The 19,785-nt window shown below is 43.2% G+C and overlaps 2 pseudogenes; both read right to left on the bottom strand.

Moving 5' to 3' along the window:
- Positions 1 to 245: 245 nt before the first annotated feature.
- LOC119283669 lies at positions 246 to 7,261 on the bottom strand (annotated as a pseudogene).
- Positions 7,262 to 11,833: 4,572 nt separating this feature from the next.
- LOC119283668 lies at positions 11,834 to 18,849 on the bottom strand (annotated as a pseudogene).
- Positions 18,850 to 19,785: the final 936 nt, after the last annotated feature.

Here is a 19,785-nt window from a genome sequence, read left to right as displayed (position 1 = left end):
CATGTCTCTTTAATCGTGCAAACTTGTTATGCTTTGGTTGCAGCATGTTTCAAGTACCTGGAAATGATTTTAACATTGCAAATAAAAAATCAGTAATACCATAACCTTGCAAATCAAAATTTAGTACCATCACAACCTTGCAAATCAATATTTAGTAATGAACATTTTAGAAAAAACTATGGATGGCTCCACTATGGAAGACAAACCAAAATGTACATCAAAGTTCTGTCATGTTATATTTATCTTCAAGACCTCAACATGGGAAATTGCCGCGGTTGCAAGGGGAAGGCACCCGGCAGTGCCTGAGGGCTAAGGGCACTTAACTCTACAAATCAAAATTCAGTACTAACATAAACTTGCAAATCAGAATCCAGTAATTAACCTTTCTGAAAAATAGTAAGTCTGCAACTCCATGGCTCCATTGCAAAGTCAGTGTACATCAGGTTCCCAGATACAACAGCAGTTACCTACTCGTACAAATGAAAGAGCAACATTACACTGACTACCCTGATGACCCAAACAGAGCAAAACAGAATCCAGGTTCATATCTAGCTTCCCTAGCTAATCCATGTAGAGGCCATTGTAATCAGGTGTGGTTCGTCGTCTTTGTGCAGTCGGCAAGCCACTGACAGCTCTCTTCCATGTAGAGGCCATTTGCAAGGGATATGTAGCACCATTGAATTGCTCACAAAATAGACGGGGAGACATGTCCATCACCTAACTGCGAAGAATGATATAACGATCCATAAAGCATATCGCAGACAATTAATACCATGTCTGACTAAAATATCAACAAGCTTCAGTAAAAGCCTCTGAATAAAAAAGAGCAAATACATTTTGCATAAGAATAAGGGAACAAAGAAGAGATGATTTTAAGATCACGAAACTGTTATAACTCTGATAGAGATGATTTTAAGATCACAAAACTGTTATAACTCTGATAAGACACCATTTGAATAATATGGTGATGTGCCTACTTCTTGCAGTGAACATAGAGAAGGCTTTGCTATCATTTGGTGGAACAGTTAAGCTGTACAGTACAAATACCAGACTTGAGAAGAAATTCCTTTGTTCTTGATTATGCAACATAAATTGATAAGCTCTTTCTTTCCGGAGAAACTAAACTAGTAAAACTGAATGAAGGAAACTAAGCAAATTACATTCCTAGAGATTGTAGGACGCAACAACAGAACTAAGAGGATAAATGGAAACAGGCATACCAAATACCATCTAAGCCCTCCGCAATAACATCAGTACAACTTCAAGTAAGAGGTATCAGTGAATATTGGAAATCAAAAACAATTCTACTTGAGCATGATAGTTTTCTACCTTAAGGTCGCCATTGTCCATTTAACCACGGCCATACTCGTTCTACAGATTATTCTAATTCATCTGTATATCTGTATATGTGTGATCAAAACAACAACTTCAGAAATCCTCAGATCAAGTGATCAGTTCGCATAAAAATGGCAGCTAACCTGCTGCCCCTGGTTTCCTCTATGGCTCTATGTGTTTTGTTTCCTCATCGGGACTGCGAACTGAGGAAAGGATTGGGCTGGCAGCGCCACCACCACTCGATAGAAAAAGCTCCGCTGAATGATCAGGAGTTTCTTTTTTATTTTACCGAACAATGGGCAGCTATCGACCCCTACGGGATGATGGGAAAGTCCAAAGTAGTATTGGTAAAATGACTAGTTGCCCTTTATCATGGACAACTTTATTTGCTTGGTACTCTGATACGGGTGATTGGAGTACCAGGGTACCGTAAAAAATATCAAATTAACACACACACTGTTTTTTCTCTCATAACTATTTTTTATGGGATTCTCTCCTTTTGTCTGCATTTTTTGTTGTTGTGTGGAGAAGCACTTCAACGGTGCAATGCATCAAGAGAAAAAAAAGAAACAAATCAAAGTGAAGAGGAAAAGGTATACTCAATAATTAAAACATTATCTTATTTAAAAACATTGCATCTGATGGGAGAAAATGTGAATGGGATATTAGTAGACGTTCAAAGTGGATGTACCTACATAAGGAGCTCGGCCACATCTTTCCCCTCCACGAATCATTGCTAATTTACTTCTGATAGGAGTAATTGCAATTCTTGTACCACTCCCAAACAGACTCCAACCTGTAGATCATATAATACCTAGCAGTTAATAAAACTAAACAGAAAATAAAATAAAATTGAGTAGTGGGCTGCAACGACATACATGTCTTTCATTGCCGATTTCTCTAACAAAGAAGTTAAGGCAAGCATCAGAAACTCTTTGAGATAATAAGCACCTCCGACCTCCAGTTCATCGAGATTTTGTACCAGTTGCTTGCGGGGGCCATCAACATGGCAGTCAAAGGATTTCTCAATGCCATGTACTGCAAGATGCCTCAATAATTCAATCATGTACTGTAGCCCGTCTTCATAATATGCAGCGCCTTTGTGCTGGAAAACATCAATAATGATTTGATTAACAACCGCAGTCATCTTCCTTAACCATAAAGATCCTTGGACATCCCTGAAGATCTTCTTAAATAAAGGACTTGTATCATTCTGATGGAACGATCTCCATGCATCAAAGATGCCTACCAGCAAATTCAAACGAGCCCTTGAAGGCTTGAAAAAGGGATAATGGAGTATCAATTCTCGCAAATCCTTTGTCTTGAGTCGGTCCGACCACCAGGTAGCATATAGTCCCATGCCACTCAAGAAAGCATGAAAAGGTGACAAATAAGGAACGTAAATCTGAGAATGCATGAATTTTTGCACCACTTTTGTTGCAATACTTTTAAAATCCTTCTCCATCGTGGTGACCATCTCGGGCGATATTTCAGGCTGTATATCAAATAACTTCGGACTTTTTGGGATGACCACCTTGCCATCGTAGGCATCCATACCATTTAAGCCAAAATCACCTTCCTACAAGTACCCAGCTTTATGGTTGCTAATCACACGTTCGACAAGTGCTTGAACCAAGGCGCATTTATGAGGCAAAGGTGTCATGATTTTCTTCTCAACATGACCATGTACACTCATTTCTCTAAGCAAAGCAGCGCCAAAACAATCCTCTAGCTCTTCATGCCTGAAAACATATATACAGTAGTCTCTAATTAAGCACTAAAATAGAACTGAGTTGCATAAATAAATAATGATATAAAAGGGAAGGGATTGAGAACATTACTTTTTGGACATTTCAAGAAATTTTAACTCGAGCTGCTGGATTAAATTCCTGTTGCATTCTGTCAGCTTTATTTTCAAACTTGTTACAAGTTCCAGCATATACTTCCGGGCAATTTCTGTTAACTTCACCCTCATCCTGTTTACAGTATTTAGTAATTAGTACTATGATATTAAAATCAAGGAATCATAAGGAAAATAAGGTGGCTACTAATTTGAAGGGAAAGTGATGGCTACTAATTTAAAGGGAAAATTGAGAAAATTTTCAGCACATATCAGCACACAATCTTATAACTTGGTTTTCATGCAGGTGATTGTGATTTGTCCCCTTTTGAAAAAAAGGTAATTGTGATTTCAGAATTGGAGCATACTTGTGCTAGTACTGGTAAAGTAACAGGAAAGGAAGCTTCGAAGGGGGAGGATATCTTCAGGAAAGATCCAACTGTTGGTGCAAAAAAACTACAGGATAGGATACAAGAACAATTACTCAATGTGGATCACAGTTAGCCAAGAAACATCCAAAGCTTGAAAGAGTGGTGCCTCTGTACTAGCTGTATGATTGAAACAAGGATACATTGGTCCTAAATAACTGCCTTGGATGGAGAATATGACACCGTGCTAAACAACTAAAATGTGTAACATTTGTAGTGTTATTTAAGTGTACCAAGACATTTTGATGCTAGCTTTCTGAATGCGACCTATTTGGGTGCTACATAACCAATTTTTCCAAGATTGAAGAGGTAATTTTGTCAAAATTATACCTTTCGCCGCCATTGCAGACTCCCATTGCAAGGTCCTTTGACCGACTCAAGAGATGCGAGTAGAGGATGTGCAGTTCCCTTGATCCAGAACCTCTCACAAGCATGCCCCACAATTGAAAATGGTAATATGACATCGTTTCTCCGGATAGAGTAAACCTATCAAAACGAAGTTGTCTGGATTAGAACCCGTTGAGCAGAACAACAACAACAACAACAAAGCCTTTAGTCCCAGACAAGTTGGGGTAGGCCAGAGGTGAAACCCATTGAGCAGCATGAGACAAAAAAACATAGAAAAGCGAGATAAACATACTCATCAAGAAACTCCCAAAACATAGGTAGCAATGTGGCATTTTTCTTGTCCGCTCCCTGTTCTCTCCTTTTATCCCGTCTGGGGTTCCTCCGCTCATCCCATGGGACCAAGTCATCCATGGGTGGAGGAATCAAATCACCGACAAGATTGGGCAACATTGGCAGAAGGTTGGCAAGTCCAGATTCCTCACTCGTGACATTGGCAGAAGATTGGGCATCATGATTTGAACACTGCAAAAAGAACGTTGACATTTAAATAAACATGCCAACAAACATAGAATAACTTATAAAGTCTTAGTTCCCCACCCTTTCATAAAAAAGAATTTAGGCCTCGAAATCAAGAACGTCTTGCAAGCTGGCTTCTCTGATCATCTCATCGCTTGCATAAAACCAAGACTTGTCATTGCTTTGATGTTCCTGACCATTCATCTTGCTAGCTCTTACATACACAATATAATGACCTCCTTCCCTATCTCCAAAGTGTTGAGCAACACCAACTATACGGTAGGTGTTATTGTCATTCTCGTCAAACCTGAAAATTACAGGAAATAGTGATGACCAGAGCAGTCGTAGAGCTGTACAGTACTGTCGCTCGCTCATAAATCACAAATACTGAGATGCCAAATTCAAAAATATTCAGACCCAGTTCAGTCTGAATAATTGTCTGAAACTACATAAGGATGATTAATAGCTAGGTAGTGGTTGGAGATCTTCTTTGGTTAGGAAGGGAGCTGAGAGTGTATAAAGTTAGTTAATAAAAGGTTCATTGTCAAAGCTAGGAACAGTAAGTATGCATGCCTTTGTTTGTCGCTAAGGAGGGACAAAAGAATACTAAGTCAACAATTATAGTTAATTTTCATATCATGGGTCCTAGCTAATCTAGCTGCTCCAGCTTTTTCATTCATGGACCTAATTAAGCTGAGCTAACTTCAGTTATACTAGTTTCTATTTTGTTTAATTTGGACGGACGGTTGGTTTTTTATTGATCAATTATTTCTAAATTTGAGTTGTATTTATTAATTAGTTACTGCTTCATGCTTGAAGATAGCTGGAGTAGTTACTAACACTGCGCTACTACTCTGGTTGATGCATGGATCTATCTTCAGTCAGTCAAGGAATGTTTTTTCCTACAATAGTCGGTCAAACAAGTTTTCAGATTCAGGTAAAATGATTTCTTATCCATTCGAACAAGACTATTAAAAATGATTTCATATTCAGTCAGTCAAAGAAATAATACCTACCTTTTGTCCATGTATGGTTGCATATTAAGAATCTCCTTGAAACACACATGTCCTTCCAATTTATCATATCCAGCAGGATTAGGAGCCTTTTTTTGCCTGATCAAACTAATCACCATTACATTTGGAGCTTTGGTTATAATCATTCTTTTCCTTGCAGCTCTGAAAATTTTTGTTGTTTCCTGTTTCTGTTTCTGGTCATTTTGGTTATCGTCACCACCTGACTCCACAACATGTTTTGTGTTAGCTGCATCAGTGCAAGACTCATAGACCCAATCAGATATCAACTCTTCCTTGGTGTATAAGGAGAAGCAATCCTCAACTGATACAGGATCATCGCCATCATGTGCCTCAGCATCAGCTTTATTGCTCCTCGAAGCTACAGCAGGGAGCTTCCTATCTGGAATTGGCAGTCGGAATATAAGGGTCTCTTCATGTTTCTCCTTGGAACCGTGTACACATTCTGTGCTGGTTAGAGCACTACACTCCTCGCCTGCAAAGATGGAGTTGACAATTGTGACCTTCTTTGAAGCATCCATTGAAGGTTGATGTGCTTCATCTTCCTCTTCATCCAAACCATGAAGAAAACATTGGATGAGTTCTTCGGCATCCTCCATTCCGCCGGTATTGAATTGGGGCCACTTTGAGCAGACATATGCAAATAGTTTTCTTTGGTCAAGGTAGTCTTTTGCATTGCTTGAAGGACTTGTGTCGACAAAGAGCTCTTTGAAAAGCGCAGCAATTGGCCCTTTGCAAACATTTTGTCCCATCATTATGTTGCGCAGTGGATCAAGGGCCAATAAGCACTGCAGCATGGCATTGAAAAAACAGGCGTCGCCGGGATTCCGCAGCCCCCCCGATGACATTATATTTGGCAACGTCCTCCTTGGCTATCTCCTCTGACTGGCATATGAAAACAGGCTCCTTGGTTATGTCCTCAGAGTGAGGAGATGATGGACCGCTGGATCCCTTGTCCTCCGTCTCCACCGGTTTCATCTGCGGTGTCACCACCTCCTTCTTGTCCAAACCATCATCATCCTCCGAGCAAGGAGATGACGAACTGCTGGATCCCTTGCCCTCCGCCTCCACTGGTTTCATCTGCGGTGTCACCACCTCCTTCTTGTCCAAACCTTCATCATCCTTCGGATCAAGCGGGTTGGTGTTTGCCTCTAACTCAGTTGAAGCTTCTGCTGATTGTGATGGACGATACTTAAAAACCTTGAGTGGAACCTTCTGGTTACACTCACAACAGTATAGTACATCTTTATCATAGGTGTTGGCAAACCACCGATGCTCAGGTTGCTCCTTGTGATGTGCTCTAACATGGCCCTCTGGCTCGAATCCTGCAGCAGCACCACAAAAAAAGCTACCGCACTCCAAGCAAACCCAGGAAGCGCTGCTGTTTGGTTTTGCAGGCTCCTTGGCAGCAGTGCGTCTTGCTGACCTGTTCTTCTTCCTCTCCGTCTTCTCCTCACCACCCGAGCGGCGGGCAGACAAAGCCTTAAGCTCACACGTCAAACAAACATCGCAATATTTGGTCCGCAGCCGCTTTTCATTCAACTCAGACATATGCTCACGATCGTAGTGCTGAATGCACTTAAACACCTGCATTCGGTCACTAGGAACATAGAGGATACACGGTGAGCTTGGTCTGGATGGGTCACTAATGGCGCCGCATCGCATCCAAAAAGGAAAGGTTGGGGAAAAAGTTACCTCGGTGTGGCCAGCGATTTCTGGCGAGCCGACCGGGCCTTGGGCTTGGACTTGGACTTGGGCCCCATGGCGCCGCCGAAGCCGGACAAGTGGATTCGGCGCGGCGACACCGGAGGGGGCGGGTACGGCCGGCGGCACGCGGACGCAGCTTCCTGTGAATGCGAAACGAAGGGGGGGGGAGGGAGGGAGAGAGAGTGGGGAGGGAGACGCTGCGGCTGGAAACTTCACATGCGCCGGCAGCGGCAAATTAGGGGCACAAGGGTCGTGCAACGGAGCTACGCCCGGTCCATGCGCCGGTGCGCAGCGGAGCGCTCGATGCAATGGCACGTTCCGCGCCGGTGCGCAGTGGGCCGGGTGCATACGTTCAACAGCAGGGTGCATCGCGCGTAGGGGTAGAAGCGTACTTGTCATTTGGACTCATAGCAGGATGCGTCAAGCCGTCGATGCCCATGGCCTTGTACTCCGCTCCAGTAATTACTAGGCCGAGCTCCTTCGAATCCGAGGCACGGGTCTGATCCCGCGGCTTATCAAGCTTAATTAACAAGGGACACTCGGTCTGATCGCCTCTAGAACTGCCCCCTAATCCGCTAGAAGATACATCCTCATGCTGTTGGTATCCTACTGTATGGCTGGGGCGGAGCCAGAAAATTTAGTCGATGGGTTCACTCATTATCTTATTGTGAGGATTTGGTCTGATTAATTCAATGTAAAGTCCAATTTCACACCACCTTACATCAAATATATAGTAGTCCCCTTCAAGGAAGAACAAAAAATATAGCACTAAAAATACATTACAGAGAGAAACATAATATCACTTATGTTATTTCAGAGTGCAAAGCCAAAATATTATCATTTGTTATTTCGTAACAATGCACCGGGTATTTAATTAGTACTAACTATTAAAGTATACGGGTATTTAATTAGCATGGACTAGAGAGGCAATTTACTAGTGGGCTTTTGGGCTTTTTTTATTAGGCTGCTCACTTGGCATTGGAACTTGATAGGTTCATCCCTTGTTTTTCGTTGGGTTCAGAGGAGTACGTATCTGTGTACGTATGCTAGACCAAGAAAAGTCGTTGGGTTCATCTGAACCCAATGCTAACATGCTGGCTCCGCCCCTGCTGTATGGGGTTTCTGTTGAAGTTCGCGAAGCAACTTAAGCCTAGCTCCAGTTGACTTTGATCCAGTATCAGCAAGACACATCCCCATCATATTAGAAGGAACCTGAAAACAGTAATTCACAACTAAATCAAGTATCAGGAAGAGAGAGAAAACTCAAGAGGTGGAAGCAGAGTCAACTTACAAAGGAGGAACCCTCGCTAGCCCGGATCTCGCTCCTGCATCTCGAAGCGACGCTCTGGAGTAGTCTTCTTCTTCCTAGCCATGGTGGAGGGGGTCAGGAGAGAAAAGAGCAAGAGAAATGAATGGGTTGGCGACGGGCAAAGGGAGGAAGAGGATGTGGCTAGGGTTGAGGGACGCGGTCCCGCTTAAATAGCCAGACCTTAGCCTCGAGCGATTAGTCGGAGCTGCGTCACGCGGCGTTCACACCCTCATCGGAGAAGACGCTCGTCGGACCGTTGGGTTTCCGGAGTGACGCCACGTGGCGTTCGTATCCCAACCAGAGGACACGCCCTTCGAACCGCTGGGTTTCCGGAGCGGCGCCATGTGGCGTTCACACACCCACAGGAGGGGACGCCTCGCATTCTCGTGGGGCTAACAACGTGACTGTTAGAATAAAACCGAGGCCACCGTCGATCTACCGAGAATCAAGCAATCACACAAGCACGACACCGAGATTTGTTAACGGGGTTCACCGATATGGCTACATCCCCGGGGCCGGACTACGTGCGCTCCTCCCCATAACACCGCTACAATACCGCACATTGGCCACCTGGGCGTCGGCACACGCCGCCGGCTCCCCCTGCGTGCCCGTGCTATTATATTAGCATAGATTACATCATGTGTCTAATCCCACTATATATGAGAGGCCTACGATACAAGTGTTCTGCTTGGACACGACTCTATATCCTGTCTACACACCGTACGACTCGAAGTCCAATTGTAACCTACCTTGTACAATAATATTCGACACAACTCTAATAATGACTCCAGGGGCTACACTTTCATGCCACTCACAGTCACTCGTGGCAGTGAAAACACATGGAGCATATAGGCACGAACTTGCCTCAAGTTCTACTAACATCGTGCCTCCTGCAGTGAAAATGTGTCACTGAAACATCTGCAAAACACAGGCATGACTTCACGTCTGTGCGTCACGAGCCTTCACGTCTGTGCCTCCCTTTGCTTCACGCTCGTGCCTCTAGTACGTCACTGTTCGTGCCTGCACATAATATGCGACCATGCGTGTCACACCAATGCCTCTCAAAAATTAATAGAAAGGAATATTAACACGATATAGGGAACCAAATTACATTTGTTAACAAAGTTGCTGATAAGAAAAACATCAGGAAAAGAGGAGCACGGCTGTCCGTCTCGTGCTTCTAAAGCCGTGTCTCACGTCCGTCCCGCGCGCTCACACTAAACGTGCCGTCACCGCAACGTGAACAGAGCCACGACACTGCGTCTGCATAACATAGGACACTGCCTATAGTGGCGTCAAGTTCGTGCCTCAATCAGTAAACGAGTCAGCGAAAACACTGATAGCACACATATATATATATATATATATATATATATATATATATATATATATATATATATAGTATTTTGAGCCGTTTTGCATCATAAATTAAACATGAGACCACAACATTTACTTGTAGAGTATTCATTTCTGCAGAAATATTCTTATTATGATATTATTACAACACTTCTTCATATTTTGCAGAGTGCGTTTAGGCACTCAAACTTGGTCGAAAGTGCTTTCAACACTGAAGCATGGATCAACTTGGAGAAGAGTTCAGTTCTGGAAGGGGCTAACTGAAAAGTGCCAGAAGAAATCACGCACGAGTGCATATATCCAGTGATACGGGAATTGATATGATACCGTGATATAAGAAGTTGTGATCTGTGCCCAAAGTAGAGGATTAAATAGTCAGACATCCATTACCAAATATACAAAACATACCTTAAACTTTTCTATATTGCCGGTTGCAGCTTTGCATTACACCATGTCAAACTCTCATCTCGTTTTCAGCTTGGGGCATTTCTGTCTCACGGGCACAATGATGAACTAAAAATCTACCTATCACCATGGAAAGACGCTACTGACACACATCTGAGTAAAAAAGAACTTATATGCAGCTTTCAAGAAAAGTGAGTAACGCAAAAACAGGGACTGCTTCTGCTTGTGATCATCGAGTATTAGTGTTTTAGAAAATTATGACGTACTAGTTCATTTGGAAACAATCGGTAGTTGTTCATCTGGATTAATATTTTGAACAGCTACTATGATTTTGCATGTAGGCACAACTTTTGGGGGGCTAGATGCAAAATATCCTGTATATAAACAAATGAGTTGATCCTATGCCTTCGATGCAGATCTGACGCACCATGCCGAGCACGGTATCATGTAATGACTCGTATCACAGTATATTTTCCAAGAGCGCCGGCATCTGGTGACCAATCGAAGCATCGAGAGGCGCGACCCACCGAGAGATGCTACACACGGGGGTTTTACATGCTTTTATGGGATGGTTAGGATCTGGTTGGCTTAGATTTGATAAAGTGAGGCGGGACCGCCACTTAAAATCAGGGAGGGACAATTAGTGAAGGCCACGTAGCAGGGTGCATGAAAGCCCGTGACTTTTACGCGTGTGTAGTATTATCGCGACCCACCAGACGGCAAGCGGTGGGCGTCTGATCCCACGCGCGGCTGAACCCACGAACCAAGCGCGCGACCAACCAGACCGCCGTCTGATCCCACGCGCGGCTGAACCCACGAACCAGAGGAGAGGAAGGGGCCCGAAGCGCGCGACCCACCAGGCCGTCTGATCCCATGCGCGGCTGATCACCGAAGGGGAGAGAGGTGGCGCGCTCCACCCGTGCAAGAGGCCAGGGCGGCTGATCTGCTCTCTGATGCTTCTCTTCTCTCACCACCCCCTCCTGCTTCCCTCTTCTTCCTGAGCGCCCCTGCTGCTCCTTCTGTCTTCCTCCCCTGCTGTTATTCTTCACCAAACCGAGCATGTTGTTGTTCTCTGTGTGTGTGTGTGTGTAATTCATAAAAATTATTGTTGTGCGTTGATGATATTTGTTCAGTCCGAAGACATGCGCCGCTCTTACTTATTTTGTTGATCAGTGAGAGTTTGTACCCACTAGCAATTACAAGTGTGATCAGATGATGTTAGCTCTGGAGAACGATTTGAGAATCTAGTGCTATCGTATTTTCATTCTATTTCATGTTGTTGAGTGCACTGCACTTTCAATCTACTAAACTATCATGTCTCTTTAATCGTGCAAACTTGTTATGCTTTGGTTGCAGCATGTTTCAAGTACCTGGAAATGATTTTAACTTTGCAAATAAAAAATCAGTAATACCATAACCTTGCAAATCAAAATTTAGTACCATCACAACCTTGCAAATCAATATTTAGTAATGAACATTTTAGAAAAAACTGTGGATGGCTCCACTATGGAAGACAAACCAAAATGTACATCAAAGTTCTGTCATGTTATATTTATCTTCAAGACCTCAACATGGGAAATTGCCGCGGTTGCAAGGGGAAGGCACTCGGCAGTGCCTGAGGGCTAAGGGCACTTAACTCTACAAATCAAAATTCAGTACTAACATAAACTTGCAAATCAGAATCCAGTAATTAACCTTTTTGACAAATAGTAAGTCTGCAACTCCATGGCTCCATTGCAAAGTCAGTGTACATCAGGTTCCCAGATACAACAGCAGTTACCTACTCGTACAAATGAAAGAGCAACATTACACTGACTACCCTGATGACCCAAACAGAGCAAAACAGAATCCAGGTTCATATCTAGCTTCACTAGCTAATCCATGTAGAGGCCATTGTAATCAGGTGTGGTTCGTCGTCTTCGTGCAGTCGGCAAGCCACTGACAGCTCTCTTCCATGTAGAGGCCATTTGCAAGGGATATGTAGCACCATTGAATTGCTCCCAAAATAGACGGGGAGACATGTCCATCACCTAATTGCGAAGAATGATATAACGATCCATAAAGCATATCGCAGACAATTAATACCATGTCTGACTAAAATATCAACAAGCTTCAGTGAAAGCCTCTGAATAAAAAAGAGCAAATACATTTTGCATAAGAATAAGGGAACAAAGAAGAGATGATTTTAAGATCACAAAACTGTTATAACTCTGATAGAGATGATTTTAAGATCACAAAACTGTTATAACTCTGATAAGACACCATTTGAATAATATGGTGATGTGCCTACTTCTTGCAGTGAACATAGAGAAGGCTTTGCTATCATTTGGTGGAACAGTTAAGCTGTACAGTACAAATACCAGACTTGAGAAGAAATTCCTTTGTTCTTGATTATGCAACATAAATTGACAAGCTCTTTCTTTCCGGAGAAACTAAACTAGTAAAACTGAATGAAGGAAACTAAGCAAATTACATTCCTAGAGATTGTAGGACGCAACAACAGAATTAAGAGGATAAATGGAAACAGGCATACCAAATACCATCTAAGCCCTCCGCAATAACATCAGTACAACTTCAAGTAAGAGGTATCAGTGAATATTGGAAATAAAAAATAATTCTACTTGAGCATGATAGTTTTCTACCTTAAGGTCGCCATTGTCCATTTAACCACGGCCATACTCGTTCTACAGATTATTCTAATTCATCTGTATATCTGTATATGTGTGATCAAAACAACAACTTCAGAAATCCTCAGATCAAGTGATCAGTTCGCACAAAAATGGCAGCTAACCTGCTGCCCCTGGTTTCCTCTATGGCTCTATGTGTTTTGTTTCCTCACCGGGACTGCGAACTGAGGAAAGGATTGGGCTGGGAGCGCCACCACCACTCGATAGAAAAAGCTCCGCTGAATGATCGGGAGTTTCTTTTTTATTTTACCGAACAATGGGCAGCTATCGACCCCTACGGGATGATGGGAAAGTCCAAAGTAGTATTGGTAAAATGACTAGTTGCCCTTTATCATGGACAGCTTCATTTGCTTGGTACTCGATACGGGTGATTGGAGTACCAGGGTACTGTAAAAAATATCAAATTAACACACACACACACACACTGTTTTTTCTCTCATAACTATTTTTTATGGGATTCTCTCCTTTTGTCTGCATTTTTTGTTGTTGTGTGGAGAAGCACTTCAACGCTGCAATGCATCAAGAGAAGAAAAAGAAACAAATCAAAGTGAAGAGGAAAAGGTATACTCAATAATTAAAACATTATCTTATTTAAAAACATTGCATCTGATGGAAGAAAATGTGAATGGGATATTAGTAGACGTTCAAAGTGGATGTACCTACATAAAGAGCTCGGCCACATCTTTCCCCTCCACGAATCATTGCTAATTTACTTCTGATAGGAGTAATTGCAATTCTTGTAGCACTCCCAAATAGACTCCAACCTGTAGATCATATAATACCTAGCAGTTAATAAAACTAAACAGAAAATAAAATAAAATTGAGTAGTGGGCTGCAACGACATACATGTCTTTCATTGCCGATTTCTCTAACAAAGAAGTTAAGGCAAGCATCACAAACTCTTCGAGATAATAAGCACCTCCGACCTCCAGTTCATCGAGATTTTGTACCAGTTGCTTGCGGGGGCCATCAACATGGCAGTCAAAGGATTCTCAGTGCCATGTACTGCAAGATGCCTCAATAATTCAATCATGTACTGTAGCCCGTCTTCATAATATGCAGCGCCTTTGTGCTGGAAAACATCAATAATGATTTGATTAACAACCGCAGTCATCTTCCTTAACCATAAAGATCCTTGGACATCCCTGAAGATCTTCTTAAATAAAGGACTTGTATCATTCTGATCGAACGATCTCCATGCATCAAAGATGCCTACCAGCAAATTCAAACGAGCCCTTGAAGGCTTGAAAAAGGGATAATGGAGTATCAATTCTCGCAAATCCTTTGTCTTGAGTCAGTCCGACCACCAGGTAGCATATAGTCCCATGCCACTCAAGAAAGCATGAAAATGTGACAAATAAGGAACGTAAATCTGAGAATGCATGAATTTTTGCACCACTTTTGTTGCAATACTTTTAAAATCCTTCTCCATCGCAGTGACCATCTCGGGCGATATTTCAGGTTGTATATCAAATAACTTCGGACTTTTTGTGATGACCACCTTGCCATCGTAGGCATCCATATCATTTAAGCCAAAATCACCTTCCTACGAGTACCCAGCTTTATGGTTGCTAATCACACGTTCGACAAGTGCCTGAACCAAGGCGCATTGATCAGGCAAAGGCGTCATGATTTTCTTCTCAACATGACCATGTACACTCATTTCTCTAAGCAAAGCAGCGCCAAAACAATCCTCTAGCTCTTCATGCCTGAAAACATATATACAGTAGTCTCTAATTAAGCACTAAAATAGAACTGAGTTGCATAAATAAATAATGATATAAAAGGGAAGGGATTGAGGACATTACTTTTTGGGCATTTCAAGAAATTTTAACTCGAGCTGCTGGATTAAATTCCTGTTGCATTCTGTCAGCTTTATTTTCAAACTTGTTACAAGTTCCAGCATATACTACCGGGCAATTTCTGTTAACTTCACCCTCATCCTGTTTACAGTATTTAGTAATTAGTACTATGATATTAAAATCAAGGAATCATAAGGAAAATAAGGTGGCTACTAATTTGAAGGGAAAGTGATGGCTACTAATTTAAAGGGAAAATTTTCAGCACATATCAGCACACAATCTTATAGCTTGGTTTTCATGCAGGTGATTGTGATTTGTCCCCTTTTGAAAAAAAGGTAATTGTGATTTCAGAATTGGAGCATACTTGTGCTAGTACTGGTAAAGTAACAGGAAAGGAAGCTTTGAAGGGGGAGGATATCTTCAGGAAAGATCCAACTGTTGGTGCAAAAAAACTACAGGATAGGATACAAGAACAATTACTCAATGTGGATCACAGTTAGCCAAGAAACATCCAAAGCTTGAAAGAGTGGTGCCTCTGTACTAGTTGTATGATTGAAACAAGGATACATTGGTCCTAAATAACTGCCTTGGATGGAGAATATGACACCGTGCTAAACAACTAAAATGTGTAACCTTTGTAGTGTTATTTAAGTGTACCAAGACATTTTGGTGCTAGCTTTCTGAAGGCGACCTATTTGGGTGCTACATAACCAATTTTTCCAAGATTGAAGAGGTAATTTTGTCAAAATTATACCTTTCGCCGCCATTGCAGACTCCCATTGCAAGGTCCTTTGATCGACTCAAGAAATGCGAGTAGAGGATGTGCAGTTCCCTTGATCCAGAACCTCTCACAAGCATGCCCCACAATTGAAAACGGTAATATGACATCGTTTCTCCGGATAGAGTAAACCTATCAAAACGAAGTTGTCTGGATTAGAACCCGTTGAGCAGAACAACAACAACAACAACAACAAAGCCTTTAGTCCCAAACAAGTTGGGGTAGGCCAGAGGTGAAACCCATTGAGCAGCATGAGACAAAAAAACATAGAAAAGCGAGATAAACATACTCATCAAGAAACTCCCAAAACATAGGTAGCAATGTGGCATTTTTCTTGTCCGCTCCCTGTTCTCTCCTTTTATCCCGTCTGGGGTTCCTCTGCTCATCCCATGGGACCAAGTCATCCATGGGTGGAGGAATCAAATCACCGACAAGATTGAGCAACATTGGCAGAAGGTTGGCAAGTCCAGATTCCTCACTCGTGACATTGGCAGAAGATTGGGCATCATGATTTGAACACTGCAAATAGAACGTTGACATTTAAATAAACATGCCAACAAACACAGAATAACTTATAAAGTCTTAGTTCCCCACCCTTTCATAAAAAAGAATGTAGGCCTCGAAATCAAGAACGTCTTGCAAGCTGGCTTCTCTGATCATCTCATCGCTTGCATAAAACCAAGACTTGTCATTGCTTTGATGTTCCTGACCATTCATCTTGCTAGCTCTTACATACACAATATAATGACCTCCTTCCCGATCTCCAAAGTGTTGAGCAACACCAACTAGACGGTAGGTGTTATTGTCATTCTCGTCAAACCTGAAAATTACAGGAAATAGTGATGACCAGAGCAGTCGTAGAGCTGTACAGTACTGTCGCTCGCTCATAAATCACAAATACTGACATGCCAAATTCAAAAATATTCAGACCCAGTTCAGTCTGAATAATTGTCTGAAACTACATAAGGATGATTAATAGCTAGGTAGTGGTTGGAGATCTTCTTTGGTTAGGAAGGGAGCTGAGAGTGTATAGAGTTAGTTAATAAAAGGTTCATTTTCAAAGCTAGGAACAGTAAGTATGCATGCCTTTGTTTGTCGCTAACGAGGGACAAAAGAATACTAAGTCAGCAATTATAGTTCATTTTCATGTCATGGGTCCTAGCTAATCTAGCTGCTCCAGCTTTTTCATTCATGGACCTAATTAAGCTGAGCTAACTTCAGTTATACTAGTTTCTGTTTTGTTTAATTTGGACGGACGGTTAGTTTTTTTATTGATCAATTATTTCTAAATTTGAGTTGTATTTATTAATTAGTTACTGCTTCATGCTTGAAGATAGCTGGAGTAGTTACTAACACTGCGCTACTACTCTGGTTGATGCATGGATCTATATTCAGTCAGTCAAGGAATGTTTTTTCCTACAATAGTCGGTCAAACAAGTTTTCAGATTCAGGTAAAATGATTTCTTATCCATTCGAACAAGACTATTAAAAATGATTTCATATTCAGTCAGTCAAAGAAACAATACCTACCTTTTGTCCATGTATGGCTGCATATTAAGAATCTCCTTGAAACACACATGTCCTTCCAATTTATCATATCCAGCAGGATTAGGAGCCTTTTTTTGCCTGATCAAACTAATCACCATTACATCTGGAGCTTTGGTTATAATCATTCTTTTCCTTGCAGCTCTGAAAATTTTTGTTGTTTCCTATTTCTGTTTCTGGTCATTTTGGTTATCGTCACCACCTGACTCCACAACATGTTTTGTGTTAGCTGCATCAGTGCAAGACTCACAGACCCAATCAGATATCAACTCTTCCTTGGTGTATAAGGAGAAGCAATCCTCAACTGATACAGGATCATCGCCATCATGTGCCTCAGCATCAGCTTTATTGCTCCTCGAAGCTACAGCAGGGAGCTTCCTATCTGGAATTGGCAGTCGGAATATAAGGGTCTCTTCATGTTTCTCCTTGGAACCGTGTACACATTCTGTGCTGGTTAGAGCACTACACTCCTCGCCTGCAAAGATGGAATTGACAATTGTGACCTTCTTTGAAGCATCCATTGAAGGTTGATGTGCTTCATCTTCCTCTTCATCCAAACCATGAAGAAAACATTGGATGAGTTCTTCGGCATCCTCCATTCCGCCGGTATTGAATTGGGGCCACTTTGAGCAGACAGATGCAAACAATTTTCTTTGGTCAAGGTAGTCTTTTGCATTGCTTGAAGGACTTGTGTCGACAAAGAGCTCTTTGAAAAGCGCAGCAATTGGCCCTTTGCAAACGTTTTGTCCCATCATTATGCTGCGCAGTAGATCAAGGGCCAATAAGCACTGCAGCATGGCATTGAAAAAACAGGCGTTGCCGGGATTCCACATCCCCCTGATGACATTATATTTGGCAACGTCCTCCTTGGCTATCTCCTCTGACTGGCATATGAAAACAGGCTCCTTGGTTATGTCCTCAGAGTGAGGAGATGATGGACTGCTGGATCCCTTGTCCTTCGTCTCCACCGGTTTCATCTGCGGTGTCACCACCTCCTTCTTGTCCAAACCATCATCATCCTCCGAGCGAGGAGATGACGAACTGCTGGATCCCTTGCCCTCCGCCTCCACCGGTTTCATCTGCGGTGTCACCACCTCCTTCTTGTCCAAACCTTCATCATCCTTCGGATCAAGCGGGTTGGTGTTTGCCTCTAACTCAGTTGAAGCTTCTGCTGATTGTGATGGACGATACTTAAAAACCTTGAGTGGAACCTTCTGGTTACACTCACAACAGTATAGTACATCTTTATCATAGGTGTTGGCAAACCACCGATGCTCAGGTTGCTCCTTGTGATGTGCTCTAACATGGCCCTCTGGCTCGAATCCTGCAGCACCACCACAAAAAAAGCTACTGCACTCCAAGCAAACTCAGGAAGCGCTGCTTTTTGGTTTTGCAGGCTCCTTGGCAGCAGTGCGTCTTGCTGACCTGTTCTTCTTCCTCTCCGTCTTCTCCTCACCACCCGAGCGGCGGGCAGACAAAGCCTTAAGCTCACACGTCAAACAAACATCGCAATATTTGGTCCGCAGCCGCTTTTCATTCAACTCAGACATATGCTCACGATCGTAGTGCTGAATGCACTTAAACTCCTGCATTGGGTCACTAGGAACATAGAGGATACACGGTGAGCTTGGTCTGGATCGGTCACTAATGGCGCCGCATCGCATCCAAAAAGGAAAGGTTGGGGAAAAAGTTACCTCGGTGTGGTCAGCGATTTCTGGCGAGCCGACCGGGCCTTGGGCTTGGACTTGGACTTGGGCCCCATGGCGCCGCCGAAGCCGGACGAGTGGATTCGGCGCGGCGACGCCGGAGGGGGCGGGTACGGCCGGCGGCACGCGGACGCAGCTTCCTGTGAATGCGAAACAAAGGGGAGGGAGGGAGGAAGAGAGAGAGAGGGGAGGGAGACGCTGCGGCTGGAAACTTCACATGCGCCGGCAGCGGCAAATCAGGGGCACAGGGGTCATGCAACGGAGCTACGCCCGGTCCATGCGCCGGTGCGCAGCGGAGCGCTCGATGCAATGGCACGTTCCGCGCCGGTGCGCAGTGGGCCGGGTGCATATCGTTCAACAACAGGGTGCATCGCGCGTAGGGATAGAAGCGTACTTGTCATTTGGACTCGTAGCAGGATGCGTCAAGCCGTCGATGCCCATGGCCTTGTACTCTGCTCCAGTAATTACTAGGAGTCCTTTATATCTTTTCTTGAATGTAATGTAATGTTGAAGATATTCCTGGGAGTCTATGACAGGTGATTTGGACTTGTGCCCATACAGCAACAGCAGCAGCGTGCCCATACGTACGTCCCGAGCTAGGGTTAGCACTAGTACTAGCTAGTAGCCTTGTGGGATGATAGGACCGGTAGCTCACCGGAGAGGCCGGCCCGGCGGTAGGAGTGGTGCCCAAAATTCGTACGTAAGCAGAGCAGCCTCGCTCGCTCTATGGCCAGTTTGCAAATAAAGTGCAGTTCTCCAGCGTCTACCATTGCTGCCAGTGCCAGGAGAGAGAGAGAGGAGACTTTGGAGTTTAGACTAGCTTGCTTGGTTGCACTAGCAATAAATAGCACGGCTTGGTAGCGCATGACCCCCTCCCTCCCTACTCATGAACAAATCCTCCTACTACTACTAGTGCTTTGCTTATGGTTATGGTTTAGAACGACTATAGCAATGTCATCATATTGACCCAATCGACCTAAGAACTGCTTATG

Source organism: Triticum dicoccoides, chromosome 4A (assembly GCF_002162155.2).
Source record: "Triticum dicoccoides isolate Atlit2015 ecotype Zavitan chromosome 4A, WEW_v2.0, whole genome shotgun sequence".
In the NCBI taxonomy this organism is placed as follows: domain Eukaryota; kingdom Viridiplantae; phylum Streptophyta; class Magnoliopsida; order Poales; family Poaceae; genus Triticum; species Triticum dicoccoides.
Note: the sequence above shows the minus strand (reverse complement) of the source record. Positions and strands in the feature narration are given on the sequence as shown.